General features: G+C 39.9%; 1 pseudogene; it reads left to right on the forward strand.

Moving 5' to 3' along the window:
• The first annotated feature begins 448 nt into the window (after window positions 1-448).
• On the forward strand, window positions 449-4,847 carry LOC131786900 (uncharacterized; annotated as a pseudogene).
• The last annotated feature ends 5,618 nt before the right edge of the window (window positions 4,848-10,465 follow it).

A 10,465-nucleotide genomic window follows, 5' to 3' on the forward strand; every position in this document is an offset into this window, starting at 1 on the left:
TTTTGCATCAGAGTGCTTGTGCAAAAAAACCCTGCAAGAACAACTCCACTTGTCTAAATGGTTTTACTGACAAAAGAGATAAGTGTTTATGTTCCACTGGATTCAAGGGTCGGACTTGCGATGAAGGTAAATAAGTCTGCATGTTATAAGTTTTATGGAGAAGATGTCCGTCTGTGACTAAAAAATCATTGTATGAGCTCCATGCATGGAGCTTAGGAGGAGTGAAACAAAGAAATTCTTAATAAACTGGCATAAGTCTAAGGGTTACATTAAAAAAAAGAACCAACAAAACAATTTTGGGTGGTCTTGTATATCCGGAAAATGGGAGGGCTCATAGAGATGAACTGAAAGAAGACAAACCAGCAGTGCGGATGCCGCTCGCAAGAATTCTATGCATTATTTGAGTGAAATTGGAACCAAGAACTTAACTTTAATATACTCTACATCAATGAGGTTGAATGTTGCAGACATAGACGAGTGTATCGAGGGAACATCCGATTGCAGTGCTGATGCTGTGTGCAACAATATTAAGGGTTCCTACAACTGTACGTGTAAACCAGGATATTCTGGAGATGGACGGACTTGCGAAGGTAAAAGTGACCAAAGTTGTTATTCTAATTGACGAACAAGGGAATGAAAACTAAAGAAGAAAACTTCAACCCTAAAAACCTTCAAATTAGTCATAGGGTTTAATACAGTGGTAGACTTAGTGAAATTGTAGTGTTTTTCTGTCGGCTAGATTATACCGTAATATAAAAAAAAATATATTTGTTGGTCGCCAATTAGAGAGAAATAACAGATTAGAATCATCCTGAAGTACGAAAGTTATCAACTCCATTTCTTGGCGTTAAAAAAAGAGGGGGGGGGGGAAGGTTTTCATATTGAATCGGTTACCTTACATTTTATAGAAGTAAATTAAAAGTGTATTATAATCGTGTTCAATAATCAGTTCCTTAATGGATTGATGGTACTTTTGCATGTTCGAGAGAACTGCGACAAAATTGCAAGGCTCTCAAGACGTCGGATCAAACGTGGGTCTCCACTTGTTGTTTGCACTTTATCTTTAAATCAGCATTAGTTTAAAAAATTATGCAGTGACGACGTTCTAATTAAAGGAGAGTCTTTTCAGATGTCAACGAATGTGCTACAGGAAGACAGAACTGCAGTGCTGATGCTGTGTGTAACAATACTAAGGGATCGTACAACTGTACATGCAAACAAGGATACTATGGAGATGGAAATATCTGCCGTTCGGGTAACATTTTACCTGCTGTATTTCTTAAGCTGGGTAAATTCGCGGCTTCGCTGCTTTATTCTCATATCTAGCGCATTAGACACCGCTAACAATTCAAGTTACGAAAACACGAGTGACCAAGAACGTTGTGTATTTCCTATTCCACGCGTAAATTTTCCCTTTGAGAGCATTTCAAAACTCCATCCCATCTTTTTTTCCTAAAGGGTTTATTACTGTTGATATGCCTTTTCTTTTTTTCAGGTTCGACTTGTAAGGAAATTTTCGACCGGAATGTGTAAGTCAATTATTCACTAAGAACAAAACCGGCGCGGAATTTAATGAGAGAATATGAAAATAACAGTAGTTCTAATAATGATAATTCTGAAAATGATACTGCGCTAAGCATAGCAACCTTGATAATAAACTTGCACACTAGCCTCCATCTTGAAAACTTTCGCCCCATCGAAAAGTACTTTGTTTCATTTACTAAATATATGGAAGCCATGGCCCTCATCAAGTTTCAACTGAATCTCTCTATTTAGGAAGATTCTTTATTTAGTAGATCGAAAAATAGTGGCGAGGTTACCCTGCACTTAGACTCAAAGCCAATGTCTGTTTTCTCTCAAATGGGAGACTTTGGATGCGGAGATGAAGGATGGACGCCGATCATGAAGACTAATCGCAATAAGGTAGCAATTTATCCGCGAAGGAATTCAGTGTTGATACAGGACAGTGGGATAAACGAGAAAGGGGATTAGAAAAATCTGCGGCTGTTTCCCTGAAAAACGTCAACGGTTGTCAAGAGTCGCTGACCTTTCAGGTTTGAGTTCCTTCTGTATCCGCTCCCCTATGACAGTATACATAATGGCGTCATCCTTCAGTTACGTTGGGGCCACTAAATTCTTCGCCAGCTGGTAAGTTTCTACTGAAATATTTGCTAAAAGTATGGCCTCCTTCGTTTTAGCCTCCGTGACTCCATTTGCGAGAAAATAAAAACCCAGCTGTTCGGTGTATAACTCCCAGTCCGTTCCCACAACCTACTTTGTCACTTTTCCGATGGCTTGACTCGTGTTGACGTTCGACGCTTCGTTCGGCATTTCCTGTCGTGCCTTCGTCAACTTCAGACGTGATTCGTGTTTACCGCTTGTGCTTGGCCAAAAAAAGATCCCATCCTCGTCGCCAGCTTTGATTTATTAGTCCAAGGTCCAGAAAACAAGACAATATTAGTGAGACAAGATCTGCCAAAACCTTCAACCACATGGTCAAATCCAAATATGGAAAACTGGTCGCGTGACATTGGGTATAGGGAAAAATCCAAACGGAAGGATTTAACAGTTCTAATATCGATGGACTTTTCTAGCTTGTAAACAAATATACCTCAAGAAGAAGGAACGAACATAGTGTGTGAAGCATACGAAAGTTCCAAAACCATAAAGCGCCGATCCCAACGCACTACCTCAGGGAAATTTTTGGATTAATACTTAGAGAAAATCCGTTTTAATTCAATTAGGAGAACTTCCTCCAAACACATGGAACCGCTGTGGGTACGAAAATGGCAGTGTCATTCGCTAATATTTTCATGGCGTTAATTGAAGCGAAATTAATCCAACAAAGCGAAACTAAGCATAGAGAATGGAAATGTTGTATAGATGACGTTTTGTTTTCTCTTTCTCTCGCTGACCGAGCCTATTTTTAAATTTTCATACCTTGCCTCGTGCTATCGACCAGACGTAAAATACGGTATCAAGAAAGGCGAGGCAATAACATGGCCTGGAACTAACTCTTCGAAAGAAACATTTGAGGAGGACCTTTTGAAATTTAAACAAGGCCTCAAAGCGAGAAGGTACCCAGAAAACATCATGGAATGGTCTCTGTCAGGGGTCAGCTTTGCCTCTAGACAATCGTTTCTTGCACGTACACAAAAGCTAAAAGGTCACCAACGTTTATTGTGGAGGGGGACAGGGGGCGGGAGAGGGCAGGAGGCGGGAGAACAAGGGGCGGGAAGCAGGATCTATATGAGGGCGGGAAGCGGGAGCAGAAATAAAGAAGGCGGTAGTTTGTTGTTTATTACTGGGTATTATTTAGTCAAAAACACTCATCTATTAAAGTTTTGAAATTTCCATTTAATATCCACCAAAGGCCAGAAAACGAACAAGAATGTTAAGTTTTGGCATAGTTTGAAAATTAAACCGGGGTTTTTGATCCTCTTGATTAACCTGAAGACGGGAGCAAGACAATGAAGGGTGAGAGTCGGGAGATAAAGGGGCATAAAAGTACGGGAGGTGGGAGAACATTGTAGGGGGAAGCAGGAGACTCTGACCCCCCTGTTTCCCCACCCCCCTCCTCCACTTAATTGTCTTTTATCACAACGTACCACCAGGCAGTTAAAAACTTACAGATACTACAAATACTGATGGAGCATTGGAGTCTAATACGCAATCAGCTCTTGCTGAAAACAAGTTTTCAAAACATCCAATCATCTCGTAAAAAAAAGGGAGCATCCCTTAAGGACACGCTTGTGAAAGTAGAAACATAATTTGAAGGCGATTATGGGACGCGACTACAAAAGCCACATGGGGAGTCCGTGCCGGTCTCTCTATCCCTTATCAGATTTCAAGAAAGTAAGCAAGATTTGATTGATTCATCTATGCTTAACAAGCGGGAGACTGGTTCAAGTTAAAATCGATGACAAGTCGATTCTAGCACTAACAATTGAGTTTTATCACTAGCGATTGATGTTTTAGCACGAATAATTGAGTTTTTATCACTAGAGATTGATATTTTAGCACTAACAATTGAGTTTGTTACTAGCGATGGATATTTTGGCACAAATGGCTACCCATAAGTTGATTCAATCTTTTTTAATTCCTCTTTTTCTTTAAGGTCGCGACGAAGCCAAGTATACCCGCTGATGTTTGGTTCACAAACGATTCCTGTTTTCTGTCACATGGAAAACTTTGGATGTGGGGATGGAGGATGAACACTGACCATGAAGATTGCCGGCACGCAGGTTAACTCCCTGTCTCCTTTGCGAAACTCTTAATATTATTGAAATGAACATGGGCAAATCAAAAATGCAATTCTTGTCTTTCAGAGAACTTTCCATTACGATTCCCAATTCTGGAGCAACAGAAATGGTTATAACTTTGCTGGAGGCAAGACTGGCTTTGACTCACAAGAGACCAAGTTACCAACCTACTGGAGAACACCCTTCTCCAAGATCTGCCTCGGTATGAAGATTGGTCATCAGCTCAGGTACATTGTCATCAACAGGCATGCCAACTCACTGTTCTCACTGATCGCTGATGGGAAATACCGCGCCACCTCATTGGGTCGTAACACGTGGAAGTGGCTGATTGGTTCCCGGGCCTCCCTGCAGCGCAACTGCAATAAGGAAGGGTTCAATGCAGTGGGAAGCAAGCCTGGTTATTCCAAAGCAAGAATCGGCATCACTGCTAACCAGCAGAATCACTGTGGTTCCTGTAACTCCCAAATTGGTTTTGGCACCGGAGGTCTATTTAATGATTCGAACACGTGTGGAAATGAGGCAACGCACTCGCCAGATAATGGAGACAAGCACATCAAAGCTATGGGTTACATCCTAGTACAGTGACAGGGGACACAGTTAACTTTCCAAATTTTGAGCCGAGAAGCCACCATGAAGAAGAAAATGTCGTGTCCTAAAGCTTAAAGGCTAATAAAGCAATGGGTTTAACCTTATATTCTCCTCTGGTTAGCTTTGTCTCTAGTATAATTTTTTTCAATGAAATTCAAAGCATTCCATTTGCGCAAGGCTAATTCAGGATTTTTTTACGAAGTAAATATTGGCAAAGAAGCCATATTCGATGTTTGTAATACGTCCACGTCATTAAGTGTGAGCGAATCAAGGGAGTGTAACACAGAAAAGAAGAAGTACAGGAAATGTGACTTCCATTTTTAAATTTTTTTTTTTTTTTTTATCGCTCGTGTTGTTCTTTACGCTCACCTCGCGCATCTTTCTGCTTTAGCGAAAAACATGAAAAATGTCGCGTTTAGCTCGCGATTTTCGGATTTTATGATTCTAGAGAAACAAAAGTTACACCAACACCACTCTTAAGCCAAACTGTTCATGGGATGGTGTCAGTTGTCTCTTTTTTGCAGACGCACACGTGTGCTGAAAAAAAAGGAAACGAAAATCCAAAATTGCACTATTTCATCATATAACTAGCATGATGAAAGTTAACCATTGGTATCCTTATCCTCGGCAGGCCACCAAATTTGGCAATTTCATGACCTTGTTTCAAAAGGATGGTAATTTTATCTATCACAACCTATTAGATCCCGTACAACCATTTTTTGCCTTTTTTCAGTCTTTTGGGAACTGTAGCAATTAAATGAACAAACTTATCTTGAAATTTTTCAATTAATCAATCGATATATTATGAAAGCATGATTGAAAACTATTACTCTTTCTTTTCCTTCCTTTCTGGGGTAAACTCCAATGGCAGTTCTCAGGCCCTTCCTAACAGTCTCCCGGTTACGACTCCGACAATTCGATAGGATTTCACTGGAACCTAAGCGACGGAGTTGTGAGAGATAACGATATTTTTCTTCCGTTTCTTTGTTTTGATTTTCACCCGATCATATCGCTCTGCTCTTTTGATTACGACTGCAATCGAATGTATAGTAAAACCTCTGGAAGTGTTGGCTTGATGCAGCCTTTGGATCACAAAGGGTTCAATCTTAATAAAGCGGGGTGCTGACCACAAAATAAATTTTGTAAGTAAAATGGCTTTGAGATGATTGAACCGTTTAAGCTCTGAGTGTTCCAGTTTTCACAAAATGATTAATCAGAATTTATACTTGTACAACAACTTTATTCTTGTTGGCTGAACCGTATTTAACTGTAAAATTAACATATTTGAAATAATTTATTTACAATTGCGTAATCTCAATAAAAGTGTTGATGTGCCTACAAATTCTTAGGCGTGTTACTTAACGCACGACTACCGCATGAGTCATACTTAGCCAGTTCCAAATGGCAAACGGCGCTATAGGAGCGAGGGAAGCTTGGGTCGGGTCATTACGCACTCGACCCAAATCTCCCTCGTATTTTTTTCACTCCTCCACCACTCTAGGGTGGTTTAGTATAGCACTTCGTTTTCCTGACAGAACGCCTGAAACAGGATGGTGATGCTAGGCCGCTACATAATTTTGATCTTTGTCTGCTTTGACACTACTATAATTTATGCTGTTTCCATCAAATTCCAAGGTCTGCCTGAACTCGGAAGGTTACCGGTAGTAGTGGAGCGAAACCTCCAGATACGCGAAAAGGAGACCACTCAATTAGCAAAATCGGATGTAAACTGAATTTACTCCGAAACACCTTGAAACACTTTCAATCGGTTTCAAATAGGAAACACTTATTTGATTGACATTTCACTTAATGGATTCAGAGAAACTGTTTACGTGTTCTTTCTGTGCTCTGGCTTAATCTTGAACAGATTTAATTTTCAGGGAAGGAGAATTTGTTTCTTATGTTAGAGTAAAAAGTTAAAAAATCTTCAGAGTTTGGGGCAACCTTGTTCAAAGGTAAATTACTATCCTGTGTTAAAACTGGCATTCTTCGACAACAGAATTATTTTATTGTGCTTTGAGAGTGCACAGAGTCATGACAGACAAATGATCTCCCACAAGTTGTTTCAAACATGGAAAGCAACTGTAACGCTTATCGAGCAGCACGATCCACAAACGAGGTATTGAAGGCCATAAAGGCTGTAAATGAACAGAAGTTATAGTCATGTTAAACAGCCCCGGTCACTTTATTTAGATGCTGCCTAAGTTTGTATTATCAACATTTGTAAATTAAGTTTATAAGGACTGAGGGGGTTGAAGCTGGTCCTCAAGTTGGTCCCGGAATTAAGGTTTCAGTTTCCCGTTTTAAATCTGTATTAGCCCAACAAATGTTTTATGCTGAACCAAGGCAGAATGTCAACATAGAGTGATCTGATATCTTTTTGATTTTGTGTAGAGCTTTAATATATACGAGATAATCTGGTTTTGTTTACTGAGTTGATAATATTCGAGCGTAGCCCTTGATCAGAGCTTTCGAGCTTTCGCTCTGAACAAGGGCTAACAATCGAAATATTAACTTTAGATGATGTTTACAGTTGCCAAATTAGATTATCCTGACTTAGCTGAAAGAACCAAACTATCGTGTAATATCCCACCGACGCAAAACCCCAGTATCCCTGGAAACCCAGCCACTTTATGTCTTTATACGACTCCGTTAAATGGCAATATCTCACTTTATTCATTGACCGGGAAAATGCGAAACTAGTGAATGTAACATTCCGGTTGCCAAAAGTACAGCCCTCGATAAGCCCATCACCGTCTTTACTGTTTTACTCATTTATATCAAAATATATGGACCAAAGACAAAACAATCAGTGTCTTCGTTGAACATGTAGGCATCCATGCATGCAAAAATCATGTAGTCAATTCCTTAAGAAAATTCCTTAAACAGAAAATTAGTTTGAATTTACTAAATTGCATTATCACCGCTCACAAATCGGCCGTTCAACGATTTTTCATCAGAAAGACAGCTATATTGTTAGCAGATTTTCAAAGTCCATTTCAAAGCACAGTGAATTAAGTTAAAAATCATCTTCAACTTGGAACTTGTCTATTAGATGTCGCTGAGTGCGAGCAAGAAAATTCGAGTTGTGTTTGACGATGATAACTTACAATTACGAAGCAAAATCATCATAATCAGTTATTCACAGGTTGAGCAGCACAGAAAATATTTTCCAAAGTCGATCAATTCTCAAAATGCGCTTGCTGTTTGCAGTTCATTTCATCGCAAATGTCCTTGCGGTGTTCCCTGTTTTAAGCGACGCCAGACAACATTCATGTACCGCCATAAGACGCTTGAAACGAAAGTGGACAATCTTATCATGGCTAGAAATCGAAGACATCATGGCGGCTAAGCATGCACATAAAAGACAAATTACGGAGTTTATTTATGGCGGCTGCATAAGGCTTTCTGTGGGAAAATTTTGAAAATCACACACAGTAATTTTCTGGAAGTGTGTACTAAAAATGCCCTCGTCTGAAATGCATTAGAAGAGTGTCCAGATCACTCACCTCCGTTCTCAAACTCTTACGATTTCGCTAGGATCTGCCCCAGTTGAAGAAACTTTAAACCTTTTTGGTGCCATGAGTGTCTTAAAATGGCTTATGTTGGTCAGCTAAAGCTTCCCCTGCAGCCACAACAAGGGTTGTTTTATCAATTGCCCACGTCTGTTCAATCACTTCGAAAGCCGACCTTCTAATTGAAGGCTATTTGAAGTCATAAAATTGTGAATCCACGCTGCCAAACGACTTCCAAAAGTCTTGTTCCCAGTAGAGACGTTGACTCAAAAACTAAAATTATAAGATCTGAAAACATATCAAAGAACTCTTCGATCGCCATTTTGTAAAAACATAGTAACCTAGCCTGTTACGGACAATACCGCCACAGGGCAGCTACTGAAGGCTCAAAGATTGACATAGATTGCAGCATTGGCGCGAAAATAATTTGACTTGAAAAACAAAATAGTAAGCTTCTTACTTGGACAAGATTTTAACAGCTTCTCAAGCAATATCTCGGAAAGAAAATAATAAAGAAGTTATCAGCGCTGCAAAATGTCTCATACACCTCCATTTGATTCATTTTTAAAATGGAAGTTGAGGATTGAAAGTCCCTCTTTAGCCTATGCTGCCAAGACAGTGACAAGGAATATCATCTTAGCTGTGGACGCACCCTACCCTTTGCTGAAATTGTGGCATGATTTTATCAAGACACAGAAAAATGATAGAAATCACACCTATGGCAATAGCTTTGTAAAAGGTAATTTCCGACATCTTTTGATGTTTGATTTTAGTGGGATGCGCAGACGCAGTAAGGTGAAACGCAGCTCGTGTTGCGTCCGCGACATCAGCCGAAGCTAAGTATACCCGCTAATGTTTGGTTCCCAAAAGATCCCTGTTTTCTGTCACGTGGGAAACTTTGGATGTGGGGATGGAGGATGGACAATTATTGGAAATAGTAGTAACCCATCAAGCCCAAAACAATTGGATTTGATGTAATGTGCAGGCACCATTTTGTGCGTAACTTGAATAGCCCATTAGTGTGCACTAAAAGACACCGGCAGGTGACAATGAAGTGCGCATACTCAAGTGCTGCGCTGTAGTGCAGCGTACCGCGGGCACACGGTTAGGCATTACACGAGGGCTTCACGCGGGCTGGTAGATCGTTAGCCTCGTAAGCAAATAATTTGCAGCCTGCGTCTTGAGCGGGAAATCAAACTGGTGAGGTTGTAGTTAAACAGTAATTTTGAGTATTTTCAAATTCCTAATTAACTAGCAAAGCAACAATACCGGCAAAGCTAAGGCTTTATCAACCGGAGGAAATTGTTATAATTCAAGTTCAACAAGAGAGGGTTTTGGGTGAAAATAGGCTGGAAAGAAAGAGACGGGGCAACCAAAGAAAGCAAGAAGTAAAAAGCGTAAAGTGAGTGCAAAAAAAAAAACGCGCCAGAAAGTTAGAAAGGACGCAAAAATAGGTAGGAGGAATGCGAAACAGAAAAAGAAGAGGCATAACTAAAAAGACGAATATCTAGCGAAGAGCATTAGGAAAAAAATATCGTATTGCATGCATGTTCATCGTAAACCGAGCAGTAAGTAACCCTCGAGATGTTGAGCAAAGAGAAAGTGGCTCCATGTTTTGCGAGACAAACGATTTCCTAAAATGCGAACGAATCGAGTAGGAAGCATGAAAACTTAGCGCTGAAAAGTACCATGGCCAAACAATGAAATTCACTCCTTCTGCAGTGGAAACAAGGCCATTTTGCCCGTGAGTTTGATTACATCACACATTTACGGTCGGTAATTTAATTCTCAGATGTTTGACAGGTTCTCACACGACAATGTTGTCAAAATCGAATTACCGCGTTAGACTTAATGTAAACATGAACATCGCTGACCCAATCTCATTTTATTTCAATGTTAGGAAAGGCCATTATTTCATTCTTAGGGTAAAATAACACATCATCGACAAAGCGCGATTTTTTTAAGTGAATAAAGTAAACCCTGCGCTTAGTAACTGAAGAGAGAATGGTAGAAACTTGCTCACGCCGTTCGCTATCATTCCAAAGGATAGCACAAGAAATAACTTGAAGAGTACGAACACTTTGAAATATTATTCGAGCC

This window comes from Pocillopora verrucosa, chromosome 7 (assembly GCF_036669915.1).
Source record: "Pocillopora verrucosa isolate sample1 chromosome 7, ASM3666991v2, whole genome shotgun sequence".
Classification (NCBI taxonomy): Eukaryota; Metazoa; Cnidaria; class Anthozoa; order Scleractinia; family Pocilloporidae; genus Pocillopora; species Pocillopora verrucosa.